The 22,586-nt window shown below is 36.3% G+C and overlaps 1 pseudogene; it reads right to left on the reverse strand.

Annotated features, from left to right (window-relative positions):
- Positions 1-21,489: 21,489 nt before the first annotated feature.
- On the reverse strand, positions 21,490-21,970 carry LOC105720540 (large ribosomal subunit protein eL21-like; annotated as a pseudogene).
- Between the last annotated feature and the right edge of the window lie 616 nt (positions 21,971-22,586).

Consider the following 22,586-nt stretch of genomic DNA (forward strand, 5'->3'; position numbering starts at 1 on the left):
AACAAACAAATCCCCTCCAAGAAATATGAGACTATGTGAAAAGACCAAACCTACATTTGATTGGTGTACCTGAAAGTGACGGGGAGAATGGAACCAAGTTGGAAAGCACTCGTAAGGATATTATCCAGGAGAACTTCCCCAACCTAGCAAGACAGGCCAACATTCAAAATTCAAGAAATACAGAGAACACCATAAAGATACTCCTCAAGAAGAGCAACCCCAAGACACATAATCATCAGATTCACCAAGGTTGAAATGAAGGAAAATATATTAAGGGCAACCAGAAAGAAAGGTCAGGTTACCCACAAAAGGAAGCCTATCAGACTAACAGAAAATCTCTCTGGAGAAACCCTATAAGCTAGAAGAGAGTGGGGGCCAATATTCAAAATTCTTAAAGAAAATAATTTTCAACTCAGAATTTCATATCCAGCCAAACTAAGAAATTTCATAAGTGAAGGAGAAATAAAATCCTTTACAGACAAATAAATGCTGAGAGATTTTGTCACAAATAGGCCTGCCTTACAAGAGCTCCTGAAGGAAGCACTAAATATGGAAAGGAAAAACTGGAACCAGCCACTGCAAAAGCATACCAAATTGTAAAGACCATCAACACTCTGAAGAAACTGCATCAACTAACAGGCAAAACAACCAGCTAGCATCATATGACAGAATCAAAGTCACACATAACAATATTAACTTTAAATGTAAATGAGCTAAATGCCCCAATTAAAAGACACAGACTGGAAAATTGCATAAACAATCAAGACCCATCAGTGTGCTATATTCAGGAGACCCATCTCATGTACAAAGACACACATAGGCTCAAAACAAAGGGATGGAGGTATATTTACCAGGCAAATGGAAAGAAAAAAAAGCAGGGGTTGCAATCCTAATCTCTGATAAAACAGACTTTAAATCAACAGTCAAAAAAGACAAAGAAGGGCATTACATAATGGTAAAAGGATCAATGCAACAAGAAGAGCTAACTGTCCTAAATATATATGCACCCAATACAGGAGCACCCAGATTCATAAAGCAAGTTCTTAGAGACCTACAAAGAAACTGAGCTCCACACAATAATAGTGAGAGATTTTAACACCATACTGTCAATATTAAACAGATCAACGAGACAGAAAATTAACAAGGATATTCAGGACTTGAACTCAGATCTGGACCAAGTGTACCTAATAGAAATCTACAGAATTCTCCACCCTAAATCAACAGAATATACATTCTTCTCAGCACCACATCATGCTTATATAAAATTGACCACATAATTGGAAGTAAAACACTCCTCAGCAAATGCAAAAGAATGGAAATCATAACAGTCTCTAGAACACAGTGCAATCAAATTAGAATTCAGAATTAAGAAACTCACTCAAAACCGCACAACTACACGGAATCTAAATAACCTACTCCTGAATGACTACTGGGTCAATAACAAAATGAAGACAGAAATAAATAAGTTCTTTGAAACCAATGAGAACAAAGACACAACATACCAGAATCTCTGGGATACAGCTAAAGCAATGTTTAAAAGGAAATTTATAGCACAGAATTAGAAAAAACTACTTTAAATTTCATATGGAACCAAAAAAGAGCCCATATAACCAACACAATCCTAAGCAAAAAGAACAAACCTGGAGACATCATGCTACCTGACTTCAAACTATACTACAAGGCTACAGTAACAAAAACAGCATGGCACTGGCACCAAAATAGATATATAGATCAATGAAACAGAACAGAGGTCTCAGAAGTAACACCACACAACTACAACCATCTGATCTTTGACAAACCTGACAAAAATAAGCAATGGGGAAAGGATTCTCTATTTACTTAGTGGTGTTGGAAAAACTGGCTAGCCAAATGCAGAAAACTGAAACTAGACCCCTTCCTTACACCTTATACAAAAATTAACTCAAGATGGATTAAAGACTTAAACATAAGACCTAAAATCATAAAAACCCTAGAAGAAAACTTAGGCAATACCATTCAAGACATAGGCATGGGTAAAGACTTCATTACTAAAACAACGGCAACAAAAGCCAAAATTGACAAATGGAATCTGATTAAACTAAAGATCTTCTGCACAGCAAAAGAAACTAGCATCAAAGTGAACAGACAACCTACAGAATGAGAGAAAATTTTTGCAATTCAGCCATCTGACAAAGGGGTAATATCCAGAATCTACAAAGAACTTAAAGAAATTTAGAAGAAAAACACAAACAACCCCATTAAAAAGTGGGCAAAGGGTATGAACACACACTTCTCAAAAGAAGACATTTATGCAGCCAACAGACATATGAAAAAAAGCTCATCATCACTGGTCATTAGAGAAATGCAGATCAAAACCACAATGAGATACTATCTCACTCCAGTTAGAATGACAATCATGAAAAAGTCAGGAAACAACAGATGCTGGGGAGGATATGGAGAAATAGGAATGCTTTTATACTGTTGGTGGGAGTGTAGAATAGTTCAACCATTGTAGAAGACAGTGTGGTGATTCCTCAAGTATTTAGATCCAGAAATACCATTTTATCCAGCAATCCCATTAGTGAGTATATACCCAAAGGATTATAAATCATTCTATTATAAAGACACATGCACATGTATATTTACTGCGGCACTGTTCACAATAGCAAAGACTTGGAACCAACCCAAATGCCCATCAATGATAGACTAGATAAAGAAAATGTGGCACATATATACCATGGAATACTATGCAACCACAAAAAAGATGTGTTCACGTCCTTTGTAGGGATATGGATGAAGGTGGAAACCATCATTCTCAGCAAACTAACACAGGAACAGAAAACCAAACACTGCATGTTCTCACTCATAAGTGGAGTTGAACAATGAGAACACATGGACACAAGGAAAGGAACATCACACACTGGGGCCTGTTAGGGATGGGGGACTAGAGGAGGGATAGCATTAAGAGAAATACCTAGTTTAGATGACAGGTTGATGGGTGCAGCAAACCACCGTGGCATGTGTAGACCTATGTAACAAACCTGCACGTTCTGTACATGTATTCCAGAACTTAAAGTATAATAAAAAACAATTTAAGAAAAAAAAAGAGTAAAGAACTCTCAAAACTCAGCAATAAGAAAATTAAAAACAGCTTAAAAATAGGCAAAAGATTTTAAGACAGTTTAGCAAAATAGATATACAAATGGAAACTGAGCACATGAACAAATGCACATTATCATTATTCATTATGAGTAATTATTTTAAACTACAGGAAGTTATCACTAAACACATATTAGAATACCTTTATTTATTTACTTAATTTATTAAAGCCCATTAACAATACCAAATGCTGGTGAGGATGCAAAACAATGAAAACTCTTAAACATGACTGATGGAAATGCAAAATAGCACAGCTATTTAAGACAATAGTTTGACACTTTCTTATATAGCTATACATTAACTACCATATAACTCAGCAATTTCATTCCCAGTTATTTATCCAAGACAAATAAAAATTTATATTCATACAAAATCCTGTACATAGATGTTTATAGCAGCTTAATTTATAATTGCCAAAAACTGGAAACAGCACACATGAGTTTAGCTTGCGGATGGTAAACCAACTGTGGTTCATCCATTAAAAGGAATATGATTCAGCAATTTTTTAAAATACCCAACTTGATACCAAACAAAAATAAATCTCAAATACATCATGTTAGGTGGAAAAAGCCATAGGCTACATACTGTATGATTCCAACTATACAACACTGTGGAAAGGGCAGAACTACAAGGAGAGACGACAGATCAGTGATTGTCAGGGGCTGGCACTGGAGAGTGACTGATGACAAAGGGATACTGAGAAATGTTCTTTTGATGATGAAACTGTTATGTATTTTGATCGGGTAGTGGTGATCCTATAACTCTATGCATGTTTCACAATTCAATGAACTGTACACTAAATAATAAATTTTACTGTATGTAAAATTAAAATAGAATCAGACATACATTTTTAAATAAATTAAAATTTAATCTTGTTAGATTCTATCTCCGTGTAGTTTTTAACAACCCAATGTGGTTTTGCCTTATATCTAGCCACAATTCTATGACTATAGTATAAGTGAAAAACAGACTTTTTGGATAATCAGTAGACTCTGCCATATAAAGTTTAATTCTGCATGGAATTATTCTCCAGTGCAAACCCTTTCTACATAGATCCACAAATAAAATGATGTGAAGATCAAAAATTTGCAGGTTACAGAACAAAAACATTGTAACAATTCTGTCCTCTATGTAGAAACTTGGTAAGACCATTGCAGGCTGTTTGATAAACTGTAAAGAGATGAGAAAAGCAACTGCAAGGGAATAGAGAGAGGAAAAAATAAAAGTACAAGGCAGGGTAAAAGAGAAGAATGCAGTATAAACACACAAGAGAGGTAGGATTAGAAAGGGAAGACAAGGCCGGGTGCAGTGGCTCACACCTGTAATCCCAGCACTTTGGGAGGCTGAGGCGGGGGGATCACAAGGTCAAGAGACAGAGACCATCTTGGCCAACATGGTAAAACCCTGTCTCTACTAAAAATACAAAAATTAGCTGGGCATAGCGGTGTGTGCCTGTAGTCCCATCTACTCGAGAGGCTCAGGCAGGAGAATCACTTGAGCCCAGGAGGCGAAGGCTGCAGGGAGCCGAGATGGCACCACTGCACTCCAGCCTGGCGACGGAGCAAGACTCCATCTCGAAAAAAAAAAAAAAGAAAGAAAGAAAGAAAGGGAAGACAAGATAAATGGGGAATAAAATATGAAGAAACAGAGAGGGTATGAAACTTTTATATCTTTCTTGTGTAGAACAATTTTTCATGGTTGTAGCTATAAAGCAAAAAAGAAGTCAATCAGGAACTATGTGTTACTTTGTTTTGGTAAGTGAAATTAAGTTTCTCACACAATGAAATAAATTACTAAAGTCTCCCGCATTGCAAAAATGTTGCCAATTATTTTCCCTTAGTGCTAGCTTAGAAAATATTACTGTCTATCTCAGAAAATGAAATTGTCTAAATGTTCTTTTATGAGTATCTCTGATTCTGGTTCTCACGTCCTTTAATTGTAGAAAAACTACTTTCTCCATAAATGTTAAATTGCAAACAATATTGAAATCAATTTGTAAGCTAGATGAAGACTACCACAAAGTTTCCACAAAAGTACACTCACCTCACATTGCTGATATAAACATTTAACATAAAAGGTTTACATATGCAATTCTCTGGAATCTCTCTCTAAAAGTCAGCAGTCCCTATCCATCCTAAACAACCAGAGAACAACCTATCTGCAAATCTGAGTGCAGTCTGCTTTTCTGCTTTCTACTACGCTTGCTGCCATTTTGGTCTCTCTCATGACTTTCCGCTTTGTGTTGAGAAGCAGGACCCCTCTGCCTCCCTCTCCATCAACAATATCAAGGTAAGAGAAGCATTTTTAAAAGTTCTACTTGGGTCTGATTCTCCATACTACAGCGTATATTTGAATTACAACATGTGTATCGGTGATTTTCAAACAAGGAGATTTTGTTCTCAAGGTTTGGCAATGTCCAGAGATGTTTTCTGGCCATGATTACTGGGGGAAGGATGCAACTGGCATCTAATGGGCAGAGGCCAGGAATGCTGCTAAATTCTACAACCAATGCACGGGACAATCTTCCACAACAAAGAGTTATTCTATTAAAAATATCAGTAGTGCCAAGGTTGGGAAACCCTGATCTATCTATCTATCTATCTATCTATCTTAACATCACCACCTTATCTGTATCTAGTTTTAAACCAAGTAGTTGTTTAGGGTTTCTGATAGTTTTTGCAATTAGGGATGTGTGGAGTTTTCTGATAAGCATGTTGGTTGGTTAAGAGACCACCAGATTAATTAGCAGACTCACTGGAGATCTTGAATAATGCCTTCAGTAATACTGAGCATTGGGAGTGTGTTTCTGAGTCAAGCTGCAGAACCCTAGTTTATGTAGCCACATTAACTCTGAAGAGGAACAGACTGTCTAGTTTGGAGTGGAAACTTCCACAGTTCTGACGTTTGCACTCCCTGCCTCCACAAGGGGAATCAATATTCTTGTGGCACTTGTTTAAAAATCATACCAAAAAATGACCGAAAAAAAAAAACAAGCTTTAAGCATGAAATACCAGCATAATCATACTTGCAGATACTTGGATAATTGCTACTTTTTTACCTGGCATTATAGTACATTAATAACATAGCAGTAAGCTGAATTTACCCTTAAATGGATCCTTAGGCTCAAGTAATATTGTTCATCTCTAAAAGGCACTGGAAGTACAAAGCAAGTTCACCCGGGTAAGTGGATAGATAATTTATATTATAACATAAATCCAATAAAGTTTTTTATGCCTTCTTTAAAACTAAACAAGTATTAAAACACTTTCGTCACTCTGACAAATACAGAGCAAATGAGAGTGAAGCAGAAAACTAGTTTGCAAGTTCCAATTACTTCTGTAAGAGTCAAAAGACAAGGTTACCTTTTGAGGCATCCTATCAATACCTTAGACACCAGTGTTGGTATAAGTACAACAAAAAAATGTAATTATTATGTTATGTACATTTAAAATTTTTTTCATTTTAAAAACATTTTTATGGCTACATTTACAGATATATTTAAGAGTCTTTACAAGAAATTCATTCTATTGGACTTATAGAAACATTAAGATTAAAATATTTGTTTAAATATTTGGAAATTTTCATTGACTACATTAATAAGTTTTTATGTATAAAGAGTCTGTAAATATTTGGAAATACCTAGATTAAGGGTTAAACAGACATTACCTGACATACAAATAGAAGTAAGGGGATAAAGTCCTCCATAAAACTATAAATTTTACAAAATATTGAGACAGCCAAGTAAAGAGGGGTTCTGGAAGATTCTCCCACTGTCCTGTAAAGTGGGAGGACGGGGTGGGGCCTCGGGAAGTTCACACTGTCTTAGGTTTGTCCCCTCCAAGGCATCTGTCAAGAAGTTGTTCACTTTTGGCTAAGGAAACTGAGCTCTTGAGGATGACTTTAAGGGCTGGGTGTGGAAGTGGCATACATAAGTTCTGTACTCACTCTATTGACTAAACTAGACATGTCCCCAACATAACTATAAAAAGTAATAGGAAATGCAATCTTCCTGTGGGCCCAGAATAAAGAAATAAATTCTGTGAGCACAGAGCCAGTCTCTGTCTTACCTGTCTACCCGTGGCCTCACAGTTCTTGAGCAGTGAAAACAAAGTCACAAGTCCTTAGGGTTCAGCAAACCCTCTCAGAGCAACATTAGCTTCAGAGCTTGGTTTTTCTCTCTGGGTTTCTGCCTTCTCCTAGATTTAGGCCTGGCAATTGCTTTTCATGTCTTCTCGTCAAGGCCTTTAAAATGATACAACAGGCGGGGCACGGTGGCTCACGCCTGTAATCTCAGCACTTTGGGAGGCCACGGCGGGTGGATCACGAGGTCAAGAAATTGAGACGACCAACCTGGTCAACATGGTGAAACTCCGTCTCTACTAAAAATACAAAAAAAAAAAATTATCCGGGCATGCCGGTGCGTGGCTGTAGTCCCAGTTACTCGGGAGGCTGAGGCAGGAGAAATGCTTGAAACCGGAAAACGGAAGTTGCGGTGAGCCAGGATCGCGCCAGTGCACTCCAGCCTGGCTGTAGAGTGAGACCCCGTCTCAAAAAAAAAAAAAAAATACAACAGCATTTAAATGTGTTCAGCATTTTGGTTGTTCTCAGCTGGAGTGATGGTCCAGAAGCTCAACCAGACTGAATTCCAGAAATGAAAGTCACAAAAAAAATTTGCCATTCCCTGGGCTTTGTAGGGCTGTCACTATGCATGTGATTCCCTGGAGCTTAACTCCCCTAAATTAAGTATTTGTTTCAAGCTGGTAGGTATTAGGTTCTTATTCTGTAAGTCTAAACCGCACATATATAGAGATAGGGTAGACAGCACTACGTAAGATTTAAGTGATCTCACATCTAGGTTTCATACCATTTATTTCCGGAAGAGCCACTTGATCTTTCTAGGTGAGAGGGGACTGCCTGTTGCCTTACCCTTTACCTATCTGGGGCAGAGATTATCTATTTTTCCATGAAGCTAATCACGATTATCCATTCTAGCCTGCTTCTGCCTCTCCCACTCTGGGGCATTGCTTTGCTTCTCCTGTTTTTCACTGACAGCCTCTTTTCAAATTGGTTTTGTCTGCTTGTCTGTGGTCAGGGTCTGCATGTGCAGGACAGGCACAGGAGAAGTCTACTGGCTTGCTGAAGGTCAGGCACCTCACATCAGCTCTTAGTCTGAGTAGCATCCTCTTGCCTCTCACTTGTTTTTCCAGGCTTCTGGAATCCAAGCGTGTGTTGCCTGTTGACCAACTCTGCTGACAGATTTTTTTCTTTTATTAATTTCATCCATTGGACAGCTCTCTCTCCTTTTATGAAAGAATGTAAGAAAGGAACAACCAAATCTCAGCTTCTTTCCTAAACAATTCAGAAGCCACAGAAGCTGTGGCCTCCAGCCAACTATCCTAAGTCATGTTATTTTTTTCCCATTGCTTAAAATGTTGGTGGCATATAGGTATGATGCCAGATTGCTTCTATCAGAGTTTATCAAGTCCATCTATACCTCAACAGATTTATGTCTAAAGTAGGAAAGTAAGTTATTTAACACCTAGTTGCTTTGTCTCAGTGACATTTTTAAATTTAGTAAAATAGACTTCTCTGCAAATAGTGAGGCTTATAAATGTCTCAAAGATATTTAATCAAAACAATATTCTATCTTACTTGGCATAGATAATGTAGAGGCAGAGCTTTTAAAAAGAAATGTTTTGTATGCTTTGGCAATGAAAGTTTTATGAATCTATTGAATATCTAGTTCACTTAGAGAAACGATTTTAACACTCTGTCTTTAAACACAGATTTTTCTTTGAATGTAATTTATTTGTATAAATTTCAGTGACTTAGGCCAGGATTGCCACTAAGGAGAAAGATTTTGGTATGCGTTTTAATAGCATTAGTTAAAAATAAGAATTTATGAACCAGTTTTGATACTAAAGTATTTTTTCATAATTAGCCCTTTTCTGTAACTTTCACATATACAATATGTATTTTTCCTTTAATATTTTAAAGGGGAGAGTCTATTTTTTCATGGTAAGAGGAAGTAGGCCTTTTTGATCCAGATTTTCTGGTGTGACCTGATCCATTTTCATCCCCGCCAGCATGTAGATACCTTGGACAATTTACTTCCTGTGCCCTGGTTTCCTAAGCTACAAATTGTGTTTAACAACAGTACTTCACATCATAGAATTGTTGTGATATTAAGAGAGTCAACACATGTAAAGCATTTAAAACAGCTCCTGGTGCACCATTAGCACTAAGAGTTACCAGTTAATATTAACATAAATATCATTTTATTAACCTTTTTGTTTTGTACAAGCAAGTTATTAGTACTGTAATAAAACAATTTTAAACAATAAGTTATGTTGCCAGAATCACAGGTCTCAACCTTTTTGTTGTAACGATTCATCTATCACTCGCCACCCATTCAAACCTAAAAAAGCTCCTCAACCTCAGTGTATCAACTTCTTTTTTTTTTTTTTTCTTGACGAGTTTTGCTCTTAGGCCCAGGCTGCAGTGTCACTATAATCTCAGCTCACTGCAACCTCTGCCTTCCTATTTCAAGTGATTCTCCTGCCTCAGCCTCCCAAGTAGCCAGGATTACGGGTGTCCACCGCCATGCCTGGCTAATTTTTGTATTTTTAATAGAGACAGGATTTCACCATGTTCCCAGGCTTGTCGCAAACTCCTGACCTCGTGATCCACCCGCCGTGGCCTCCCAAAGTGCTGGGATTACAGGCCTGAGCCACCGCGCCCTGCCTGTTGTATCATTTTAAAGGCCTTGACGAGAAGACATGAAAAGCAATTGCCAGGCCTAAATCTAGGAGAAGGCAGAAACCCAGAGAGGAAAAACAAGCTCTGAAGCTAATGTTGCTCTGAGAGGGTTTGCTGAACCCTAAGGACTTGTGACTTTGTTTTCACTGCTCAAGGGCTGTGGGGCCACTGGTAGACAGGTAAGACAGAGACTGGCTCTGTGCTCACAGAAATTACTTCTTTTTATTCTGGGCCCACAGGAAGATTACATTTCCTATTACTTCTTATAGTTATGTTGGGGACATGTCTAGTTTAGTCAATAGAGTGAGTACAGAACTTATGTATGCCACTTCCACACCCAGCCCTTAAAGTCATCCTCAAGAGCTCAGTTTCTTTAGCCAAAAGTGAACAACTTCTTGACAGATGCCTTGGAGGCGACAAACCTAAGAGAGCCATCTGACTTATATCTATGACATGAATGAAATAATACATTTTTATTCTCTTAAGCCACCAAGATTTTGGCTACAGGAGCTGGTGAACATTAAGCTGACAAATTCAGGAGACTTCAAAGAGGCCCTCAGCCCCATAAACGTGAAAAACAGTATCAGCCCACTCTATAGACCCAACCACAGAACGCAACAAATGTCATCTTAGTTGAACAGAAAAGGGAAGAAGTGGAGATACACTTGAAAAACCGTAACCAGTGGCACATACACACCATGGAATCCTATGCAGCCATATAAAAGGGTGAGTTCATGTCCTTTGCAGGATGAAGCTGGAAACCATCATTCTCAGCAAAACTAACACAAGAACAGAAAAGCAAACACCACATGTTCTCACTCATAAGTGGGAGTTAAACAGTGGCAATGCATGGACACAAGAAGGGGAACATCACAAACTGGGGCCTGTTGGGGGTGGGGGGCTAGAGCAGGGATAACATTAGGACAAATATCTAATGTAGATAATGGGTTTATGGGTGCAACATATCACCATGGCCCGTGTATACCTATGTTACAAGCCTGCATGTTTTGTACATGTACCCCAGAACTTAAAGTATAATAATAATACATTTTAAAATTGCTAGGAAAAAAAAAAAGAAAAACCATAAACAGAAGTGAGTGATCACGTGGGTGATTAAATTGTGTTCCCATTTTCTGGACTATGTAAAAAAATTCAAATTGAGAATTCAGTTTAAAATTGTCTCCGATTATAGTACAGCCTAGAGTCTGGCAAATGCAAACATGAATCGCTTTGTAGGAATTTGTCTTTATCCCAGGCATCAAACAACTTTCAAAAATAGTTTTACAGGAAAAAATGCACGGATCACCACCCTAAACCACTGAAAAGGGCAGGAAACAAAGCATCATGAGCAAAAACAGCAGAAATAGCAGGCAGCAGGAACAGACAGGAAAAGAGATGATATATTGGAATTGACAGAAATATAATTCCATAATTTTTATGCCTAAAAAATAAAAGACTAATTTGGAAGTATCTATAGGAATCAGAGAACTATAAAGAATGACCAGGCCAGGCACAGTGGCTCACACCTGTAATCCCAGCACTTTGGGAGGCCAAGGTGGGTGGATCACGAGGTCAAGAGATTGAGACCTTGGTGAAACCCCGTCTCTACTAAAAAATACAAAAATTACCTGGGCGTGGTGGCACACACCTGTGGTCCCAGCTGCTCAGGAGGCTGAGGCAGGAGAATTGCTTGAACCCCAGGAGGCGGAGGTTGCAGTGAGCCGAGATTGCACCACTGCACTCCAGCCTGGCGCCTGGCAACAGAACAAAACTCTGTCTCAAAAAAAAAAAAAAGAATGACCAGCAGATTTGAAAAGGGTACAAATAGAACTTATTCTATTGAAAAATGTAATACTGAATTTCATAAACATAAGATGCATTTATTTTCTGGCTATTATTTCCTTGTAATTGAAAGGCTCACAATCTATGGCAATATTGATTCAAAGAAACATGGTCATTGAAATAAAAAGTCATTGGAAAGATTTAACAGCAGATGAGACAAAGTTAAAGGGACAATTGGTGAGATGTAAAATGAGTCAGAGGGAACCATCCAGAAAGATGCACAATGAGGAAAATAAATGTAAAATGTGTTTTTGTTTAAATTTTGAAACATGGAGGAGATAGCACTTCCAAAATTATGGAATAAAGATCTATAAAAACCAGCTCCTCCATAAGAACAAATATTGTCAAAGTCAACTTTTCAATAATGCTGGAAACTGATGGCTTGCAACAATCCAGGAGTTATTTATTCAAGAAAAATAGCTGAATTTTAGAAATACTATTATAGTGAGCCCTGTGATGTTTGAACTTGCTCTGGTCTCATCTGCCTTCTCTAGTTCTGCAGTAGCCTTGAAAGCCAACAGCCTCACAAATGTCATAGCTGTGAAAAACACAACCTAGCAGCCCTGGAGGGGACAGAACAGGTTTGGAGAACCACAAAAACTCTACACTCAGAGAATTGTCAGTATTTGACCAGTCTGTAAACTCCCTGAAAAGTTTCTTTCTCATAGCTTGGCTTGTGTAACTATCTTAGGCCTATTGTCTTAAAAACAATCAGCAGTAGTTATTTAACACTACAGTTGCATGAAGCAGTGATAACAGTTAGGGATAATAACAACAAGCTGACCAAGAAATTCAAAAGGAAGAATTAGGAATGGGATGTCTATAGGGGGCACTGAAAAGCCCTGACAAATTTCTAGAAATCTAAAAAGCAACGTGCATGTGCCAAGGAAGACCTGACAGGCCCTGATGTCTTACTTCTGGCAGATCTTAAGGTTCTGTGCAAGCAAGAAGAGAAGGTTAAGACAGAGTTGTGAACTACTTGCTGAGGACTGAAAACACGTTCCAACACACACTGAGAGATTCTTAGCAAAGACTAATGTACTTATTGGTTTAAGGCATTTAGGGAAATAGTGTTGAATCATTACTTAATCAGTAAGTTAACAGAAAAGAGATTTTAATGACTACACACAACAAAGAATACAGAGTCCACAAATTTAGTCCAGGAAAGTCACTATACAACCAAACAATAGCAATAATAGCACCAACAAACAGCAACAATTAACACTGGGGAGGTACAAGGGGAAGATGCAATTTCCAGGGTTGTAACATGGTATTATTTTAAATATCCAGTTGTATACAAGATGAGACATGCAACAAAACAGAAGAGTATGGCCCATACACAGGAGGGGAAAAGGTAATATAAATGGTCCTTCAGTATACCCAGACACTAAACTAGAGAAAGACCCTCTATCAACTATTTTGAATATCATCAAAGAAATGGAAATAACCATATCTAAAGAATTAAAGGGAATTATGAGAAAATGTTTTAACAAATAGAGAATATCATTTAAGAGACAGAAATTATTTAAAAAAAAAAAGAACCACAGGGAAGTTTTGGAGTTAAAAAAGTTAATTGAAATAACAATTCACTGGAGGAACACAACAGTTGATTTGAAATGGCAGAAGGAAGAGCCACCGAAATTTAAACCTAGATTGATTGCAGGTTTCTAATCTCAGAAACAGAAAGAAAAAATAATAAAAAAAAAAACTATGGGAAACCTCAGAGAACTATGAGAAACCATCAAGCATAGCAACATACACATAATGAAAATATCAGGAAAGAAGAGAGAAAAGGGGGAAGAAAGAATATTTTTAAAATAATATTCAACACGTTCACACATTTGATGATGTCTCATCAGAAATCATGGAGCCAGGAGGCAGTGGGACAATTTATTCAAAGTGTTGAAGAAATAGACTTTTGACCAAGAATTCTATATTCTCCAAAACTATCTATCAAAACAAATAAGAAATTAAGACATTCCCAGATAAACAAAAATGGAGACAATCCATTATTGGCAGACCCACCCTGCAAGAAATACAAAAAGGAATCAACTGAAATGAAAGGACACTAGATAGTAGTAACTCAAGTCCATATGAAAAAATAAAAAGCATCAGTAAAGGTAACTATACTTGATAATATAAAAGACATTATAAGTGTACTATTGCTCATAACTCTTCTCTCACTGATTTCAAAGACAACTGCATAAGGTGCTAGTTATAAAACTGTGTTGAAAGATGCATGAAGAAAAAGATATAATTTCTATGACAATAATAGCACAAAAGATCAGTGAGGAAAGAGAACTATACTGGAGCAAAGTTTTTATATGCAATTGAAATTAAGTTGTTACTAATATAGATTGTTTTAAGTGAACGGGTTATTTGTAATTTCCAAAACAACCACTAAGAAAATAATTTAAATAGATACATATGTTTATACTTATCTATAATATGTATTATATATATAAACATAAATATTTGAACCATTTAGTTTTTAATATATGAAAAGAAAGAAGGGAATTAAAATGTTATACTACAATATATCAATTTAACTCAAAAGAAAGGTGAAATGGAGAAATAGACAAAAACACAAGATGTAAAGAAAATAAATGGCAAAATTCCAGATATAAATCATACATTATCAACAATTGCATTAAATGTAAATGGATTAAACTTATCAATCAAAAGGCAGATTGGCATAATAAATTTAAAAAGCATAATCCTGTCATAAACTGTCTACCAAACACATTTGATATTCAAGATACAATCGGTTGAGAATAAAAAAATAGAGAAAGATACACTATGCAAATGGTAAGTAAAAAAAAGCTAAAGTGGCTGCACTAATTTCACAAAACAAACTTTAAACAAAAATTATTACTGAAACGAAGGACATTTTATAATAATAAAAGAACTAAACCATCATCAAGATTCATTATTTATTCATGAAATGAACAAATATATGTATTTCAACATTTTGGAAAATATTTAAAAATATATATGCAGCTAACACCAGATCCCCAAAGTGCATGAAACAAAAGCTGACAGAATTAAAGAAAAAATAGACAATTCAATAATAATAATGAGAGGCTTTAGTATGCTAATGTCAATACTAGATAGAACAAGGCAGCAGACAAACGAGGAAGTACAAGATTTGAACACTCTAAACCAACTAGCCCTAACAGAACATCTATAGAACATTCCACTCAATGACAGAAGAATGCACATTTGTTTCAAGGGTATGTGGAACATTCTGCACCTTAGACCATCTGTTAGATCATATTGCAAGCCTTAGTACATTTTAAAAAATTTAAACCATACAAAGTATATTCTCTGGCCACAGTGAAATAAAACTAGGAATCAATAACAGAAAGAAATTTGGGGAATTCACACAGGTAAGTGTACATTAAACACACTACTAAGTAACCAATGAGTCCAAAATAAATGCAAACTAAAAGGTAAACTAAAATATGTTGCTAAATAAATGAAAACATACCAAAAATTATGGGATGCAATGAAAGCAGTGCTTAGAAAGAAATTACTAGCTATAAACACCTACATTAAAAAATGAAGAAAAATCTTAAATCAGTAGGCTAACCTAACACCTTCAGACTAGAAAAAGAAGGGCTAACTAAACTGAAAACAAGCAGATGGAAGAAAATAATAAAGATTAAAGTGGAAATAAATGAAATAGAGAACAGAAAAAAAAAACAACATCAACAAAACCAAAAGTTGGGATTTTTTTTAAAGCTTAACAAAATGAACAAATCTTTAGCTAAACTGAAACCAAAAAAAAGAAAGAAAGAAGATTCAACTTAATAAAATCAGGAATGGAAACAGAGACATCATTACTGATCTCATAGAAATAAAAAGAATTCCAAAAGGATACTAGAAACAATTATATGCCAACAAATTAGATAACTTTGGTGAAATAGACAAATTCCTAGAAAGACACAAACTACTAAAACAGATTCGAGGAGCAAAGAACACCTGAATAAGCATATCACATGTAAAAAGATTTTATTAGTGATCAAAAATCTCGCCACCCCCCAACATACACAAGTCAAGTACCAAATTGATTCAGTGTTCAATGATGAATTCTACAAAACAACTAAAGAAGAATGAACACTAATTCTTCACAAACTCATTCAAAAAAATAGAACAGGAAAGAACACTTCCCAACTGCTTCTGTGAGGCCAAGATTATCATATTAACAGAACCAGACAAATATGTCACAAGAAAAGAAAACCACAGATTAATATGTCATTATGGGCTGGACCCAGTGGCTCATGCCTGTAATCTCAGCATTTAGGAGGCCAACACGGGTGAATCACTTGAGGCCAGGAGTTTGAGAGCAGCCTGGTCAACATGGTAAAACCCTGTCTCTACTAAAAATACAAAAATTAGCTGAGTGTGGTGGTGCATGCCTGTAGTTTCAGCTACTTGGGAGGCTGAGGCACAAGAATCGCTTGAATCTGGGAGATGGAGGTTGCAGTTAGCCAAGATCATGCCATTGCACTCCAGCCTGGGCAACAGAATGAGACCCTGTCTCAAACAAAAACAAAAGTCTTTATAAATACAGATGGAAAAATTCTCAATAAAATACTAGCAAATTGAATCCAGCAACATATAAATAGGATTATATACAATGCAAATCAAAACTACAAGGATTTATCACTTCACACCTGTTAGCATGGCTATTACTTGAAATAAAAAAGGCGTTGGCAAAGTTGTACAGAAACTGGAACATAAAGGTTGCTTGGAATATAAACCAATGTGGCAGATATGGAAAACGGTATGAAGATTCCTCAAAAACTAAAAATAGAACTACGATATGATCCAATAATCTCACTTCTGGGAATATAGCCAAAAGAATTGACATCAGAATCTCAAAGAGATATCTGCACTTCTCATGTTTATTTCAGCACAATTCATAATAGCCAAGACATGGAAACAGCCTAAGCGTCCATCAACAGATGAATGGATAAAGAAAATGTGATATATACATACGATGGAATATTAGTCAGTCTTAAAAAGTAAGGAAATTCTGCCATTTGCAACAATGTAATGAACCTGGAGGAGACTATTCTAAGTAAAACAGGACAAATACTGCATGATTGCACTTCTATTAAGTACCTAAAATAGTCAAACTTACAGAAGCAGAGAATGTAATGGTTGTTGCCAGAGGCTGGAAATAGGAGAAGTTTGGAGTCGTTATTCAAAGGATATAGTTTCAGTTATGCTAGATGAATAAATTCTAGAGATCTGCTTATAACACAGTGCCTATAGTTAATGAAATGATATGGTACACCCCTCCTCAGAAAAAAACAAAAAAAAAAACTCTGGGAGGTATTAAATATGTCTATTACCTTGATTGTAATGAGAATATTATGGGTGGTTGCATATGTCCAAACTCATCAAATTGTACACAATAAATATGTGCAGTTCTTTATATATAACTATACCTCAATAAAGCTCATTTTTAAAAGGATTATACAACATGACCAAGTGGAATTTATCTGAGAAATAATTCAAGATGATTAACATCTGAAAATCAACCAATGTATAATATCCTATTACAAAAACCAATCATTTCAATAGACACAGAAATATCATTTGAAAAAATCCAACATTCTTCATAATAAAAACACCCAATAAATGAGGAATACTTTAAAAAAAAAGTTATCAGCCTGATAAAGATCATGTATAAAAATTGCATAGCTAATATCATAATTAATGTTGAAAGGCTAAATGCCTTTCCCCTAAGCTCATGAACAAGAAAAAAATGTCGGGCCGGGCGCGGTGGCTCACACCTGTAATCCCAGCACTTTGGGAGGCCGAGGCAGGTGGATCACGAGGTCAAGAGATCGAGACCATCCTGGTCAACATGGTGAAACCCCGTCTCTACTAATATAAAAAGTTAGCTGGGCATGGTGGCATGTGCCTGTAATCCCAGCTACTCAGGAGGCTGAGGCAGGAGAATTGCCTGAACCCAGGAGGCGGAGGTTGCGGTGAGCCGAGATCGTGCCATTGCACTCCAGCCTCGGTAACAAGAGCGAAACTCCGTCTCAAAAAAAAAAAAAAAGAAAAAGAAAAAAATGTCCATTCTCACCACTTCTGTGCAATTTTCTAATGAAGGATCTAGAGAAAAAAAATGGACAAATGTCTCTACAAAAAAAAAAGATTAAAAAATTGCCAGGTATGGTGGCATACCCCTGTTGTAGTTCCAGCACTCAGGAGGCTGAGGCAAGAGGATCACTTAAGCCGAGGACTTACAGGCTGCAGTGAGCGAAGATCACACCACTACACTCAGACTGGGTGACAGTGTGAGACCCCCAACTCTTTAAAAAAAGAAAAGGTAAAAAAATAAAAAGTTTAATATATCAGAAAATGTAACAATTTTAAATGTATTTGTTTCTATTTACATTAATACAAAATAGATAAAGCAAAATTTTACATAACTATGAGAAAGTTAACACATTCACAAGAAGAATAAAACATTTTTTAACAATCTACCTCAGTACCTAATAAAATAAAGCAAAAAAAGATATTTAAGTAGCATACCCTACAAACTTCAAATCACATTCTTTGAAATAAACATAAACCAATTACAAAAACTGATCAATGACTTGGCCTCAAAACAACTCCCAGATAATTTCAAAGTTTTAAGATCATAAAGATGAAATACTATGACTATAATTCAATTAACCCAGAAGTCAATAACAAAAAATATAACTAGAAGATATTTCATGTTTAGAAATAAATATATTTCTAACTGAACTATGGTCCAATAAATAAATCATAATAGAAATAAATTATAAGAAAGTACTCTACTGAAAATGGAGAGGAGGGAGTACATGATAACATAAAAGAAGAAGAAAGTGAGTAAAAAATCACTTGAAAATATAAAAAGACAGGAAAAGAAGATGCTATGTGGGGGAAATTGGGAATATATTTAGAAACAATACAAGTAAGTGTAAAATAACTAAGAACTTAGAAATTTTGTAAAGCAAAGCAGAGTGTATAAAATGTATCTTAGTTTTTAAAACTCAGTAAAGTAGTAATATACGGACATTCACAAACACACAAATAAACACCACGCATAGATCTGAAACTAGTCTGATTGGCTTACTATCAGAACAGAAACAGAAGAAAAATACAAAAAAAAAAAAAAAAAAGGAAAACAGGATTTGATTGAAGGAAGAAAGGTATTTTCTTAAGAAAAAAGGTTGTCTGGGTGCTGTGGCTCACGCCTGTAATCCCAGCACTTTGGAAGCCCTAGGTGGGTGGATCAACTGAGGTCAAGAGTTCGAGACCAGCCTGGCCAATATGGTAAAACGCCATCTGTTCTAAAAATACAAAAATTAGTCAGGAGTGGTGGTTCGCACCTGTAGTCCCAGCTACTCTGGAGGCTGAGGCAGGAGAATTGTTTGAACCTGAGAGGCAGAGGTTGCAGTGAGCCAAGATCATGCGACTGCACTCCAACCTGGGCACAGAGCGAGACTCTGTCTCAAAAAAAAAAAAAAAAGAACAAAAGAAAGATAAAGGGCAAACTGGAGAGAAAATATCCCCTTAACAACATAAAACTATCAAATTCCTAGGAACTAACCTAATGAAGAATATGCAGAGTTTTATAAAGAACTATTTTAAACTCTATTGAGGACCTAAATAAGACTTAATAATGCAGATTTAACTATGTACATGGTTGAAAAACATAAGATTGTTAAAATGCTTTCCTCCATACACAGATACACACACATAGCCTATAAAGTCTTCATTATTTCAATGGACTATAGAAGAGAATGGTAAAGATATTCTCAAATTTAGATGAAGAAAATAAATGAAGGATAAGTGAGATGATTTTGAAAACGAAGACTGAAAACATAACTCACACAGATAGTTGCCTACACAACAACTATTTTCCCATTCTTTCTATTTAGCAGAGGTCTTATTTTGTTCCCTCCTTCTATGCAACTGAAGGAATGACCCTATTTCGAGTTCCTCCCCAGCGTTCGTTCTATGTGGTCTTATGTAATCATTGTGGGCCTAATCTCTTTGCCTGTAGCTGGGTTAGATATGGACATGTGTGTGATCTGGCCAAGGACATGTGAAGAGAAGCCTACTGGAGGCCCTCTGCAAAGGTTTCTTCACTCTCAAAGAGACAAGTAAAGACAGCCCCTCTTTTAATATTATGCTTTGGCCTGTTGGAATATGACCCCTGCTATCCTGCAGCCATTTTGTAATCAGGAGGAGAAAGCCAATGTGACAATGACAGCCATACTCAGTGGGAAAGAATGGGATATTTGATGATATTGTTGAACCTTTGAATTAACCTGCTCTGGACTTTTTGTCCATAGCATAATAAGTGGTGCTTCCTCGATGTATAAAAAAATGGAGTGACAACCATAAAAAAGGGAAGAAAATAATGGCATTTGCAGCAAACTGCATGGAATTGGAGACCATTATTCTAAGTGAAGTGATTCCAGAATGGAAAACTGAACGTCGTTTGTTCTCACTCATAAGTGGGAGCTAAACTATGAGGATGCAAAGGCATAAGAATGATACAATGGGCTTTGGGGACTTGGAGGAAAGGGTGGGAGAGGGCGAGAGACAGAAGACTACATATTGGGCACAGTGTACACTGCTTGGCTGATGGGTGCACCAAAATCTCAGAAATCTCACTAAAAAAAATGTATTCATGTAACCAAACACCACCTGTTCCCCAACACCTATTAAAATATTATTTTTAATGGAGGAAGATGGAATATACTGCTATGAAAATATGTTGAAACACATTTTAAATAGGAAAAATATTCAAAATAGTATGTAGAATATGATTTCTTTTGTGTAAAACAAAAATTTATATGTATTATTTATACTTGTAATGTGCACGGAACATGTATATCCAAGAAAACAAAATAATCTATTAATGGTTTTTACTTCTGTTGTATAATTTCAAACTTTTGCTTCATATACTTTATAATTTTTAATGTTTGAATGTTTTTTATCCTATGTGTTACTTTAAACGAGGTAAAAATTTAGAAAATGTTGATTTGTCAGGTGCTGGGGAGAGATAAAAGGGAGAACATAGTTACCGAGAAAAACAAAGAAGCATGATTAAAAACCAAAGAAACAAAAATTCCAGCAAATTGAGAGTGAAGTCTGAAGTCAACATCTAGAAGTTGACCTAGCTTTAGACCGGGTTGATACTGTTGCTAACTGAAGCTTCAGTTTCAGTTATAGCCAATGCCAGCTGTTGCCTTATGTTCTGGGACAGTGGGGAAGGAGAATCAAGTCGGGATGGCAGGGGCTCTTCACTTACATGCTCTCAGCTGGTTGAAGAAGCCTTTATGTTCAGAATCTTGGCTCATCTCATAGAATGCCCATCTGCATCGTTTGCCATGAAATGAATTTTGTGTTACAAGAGGCAAGTTTTGCCATTCTTAATTATACCAGATGGTGATGGAAGACTTATTAGACAATAATTCTGTTTGGAAAATATCAATAAATGAATTCAGGAAATAGGGTCTATCCATATATCATTAGGGACAGTCATTAGTTTTTCCACAGTAGGTATCAGTCTTTGAAGTTGGTTGCATAGTCGTAAATTAAATTATCCAGAAATCCAAATAGGAAATTACAATGTTTAGAAAGCACAGATTCCCAGAATGCTAAATTTTAGGAGGAAAAGAATAAATTAACCCTTTTTATTTGAACAGAAACACAACTCAGTGTGATACAATTAGAGTGCACCTATTATGCCTTGAATTCATAGGGAATAGTTTCCAGCAGCTCAGGCTCCTTCTCACTGGTTCTTAGAAAGTGCGCTTGTCTGGGTGGAGCAGGCTGGCGCTTCAGTTGAACCCAGGTACCTTTCTCTTTGGCTTCTTTCTTTTTCTGATCATTTTCCTTCACGAGTTTCAGGAAGCTGTCTCGGCTCTTAGAGTGCTTGATGTGCTCAATACGCACATTAATTCTCTTGGCAAGAATCTTGCCCTTCACTTGTTTATAACGACGCCAACAGCATGCTGGGGACCACTGTAGACTCTTCCGTTTTGCCATGAAAACACTTGTGGGGCCTTCCTTTTTGAATAGTACCCATTCCCTTGATGTCTACAACATCACCTTTCTTACAGATTCGCATGTATGTGGCCAAAGGAACAACTCCATGTTTTCTAAAAGGCCTAGAGAATATCCATCAGGTGCCTCTCCTCTTTCCCTTTGTGTTCTCCATTTTGATGAATTACTGGAAGATGGCGGTTCCGGCCCAAAGGAGGAAAACCTCATTTTTAAACCTTTATAATAAATTCATTCCATTTTAGCCAGCTTAACTACACAAGATTATCTAACTCTCTTCATATTATCTCTTTCTCTCTCTCTCCCCCACCCCTATTTCTATGTCCATTCAGTTTTTGTCCTTCATTTTCCTCTTTTTCATTTGAAATAATCTTTAACCTCTAAAATAGAACAAAATAATTCTTTCTTTTTCTCAACAAAAAACACATCCTTGTACTTTATATCTTGTCTTACCAAAACTAAATCTTACTTTTCTTGTCTACTTAATATAAATTTGTTTTTCTTATTATTTCTAGTGGTCTTAATTACATATATTAACTAATTCTTAACTCTTAGTAACCTTAATTTCCAGCAAAAATGAGGAAGTATGCTATTGCGTAACTATGAGAAAGCATAGTACAATTCTTAAATGTGGCACATGTTTACTTATAAACTCAAATATCTTGAGTCTCTCTGTAATAAGAAGCTACAGAAGAGGCAAAATGTTCTCTCTCTCATCTCTCTCCTCTTAGAGTTTTCAGCTGAGCCTGAGAATCAAGTTGTTGTTTGTACAGATT

This window comes from Aotus nancymaae, unplaced genomic scaffold, assembly GCF_030222135.1.
Source record: "Aotus nancymaae isolate 86718 unplaced genomic scaffold, 86718_ANA_hifiasm-v0.15.2.pri h1tg000016l, whole genome shotgun sequence".
Classification (NCBI taxonomy): domain Eukaryota; kingdom Metazoa; phylum Chordata; class Mammalia; order Primates; family Aotidae; genus Aotus; species Aotus nancymaae.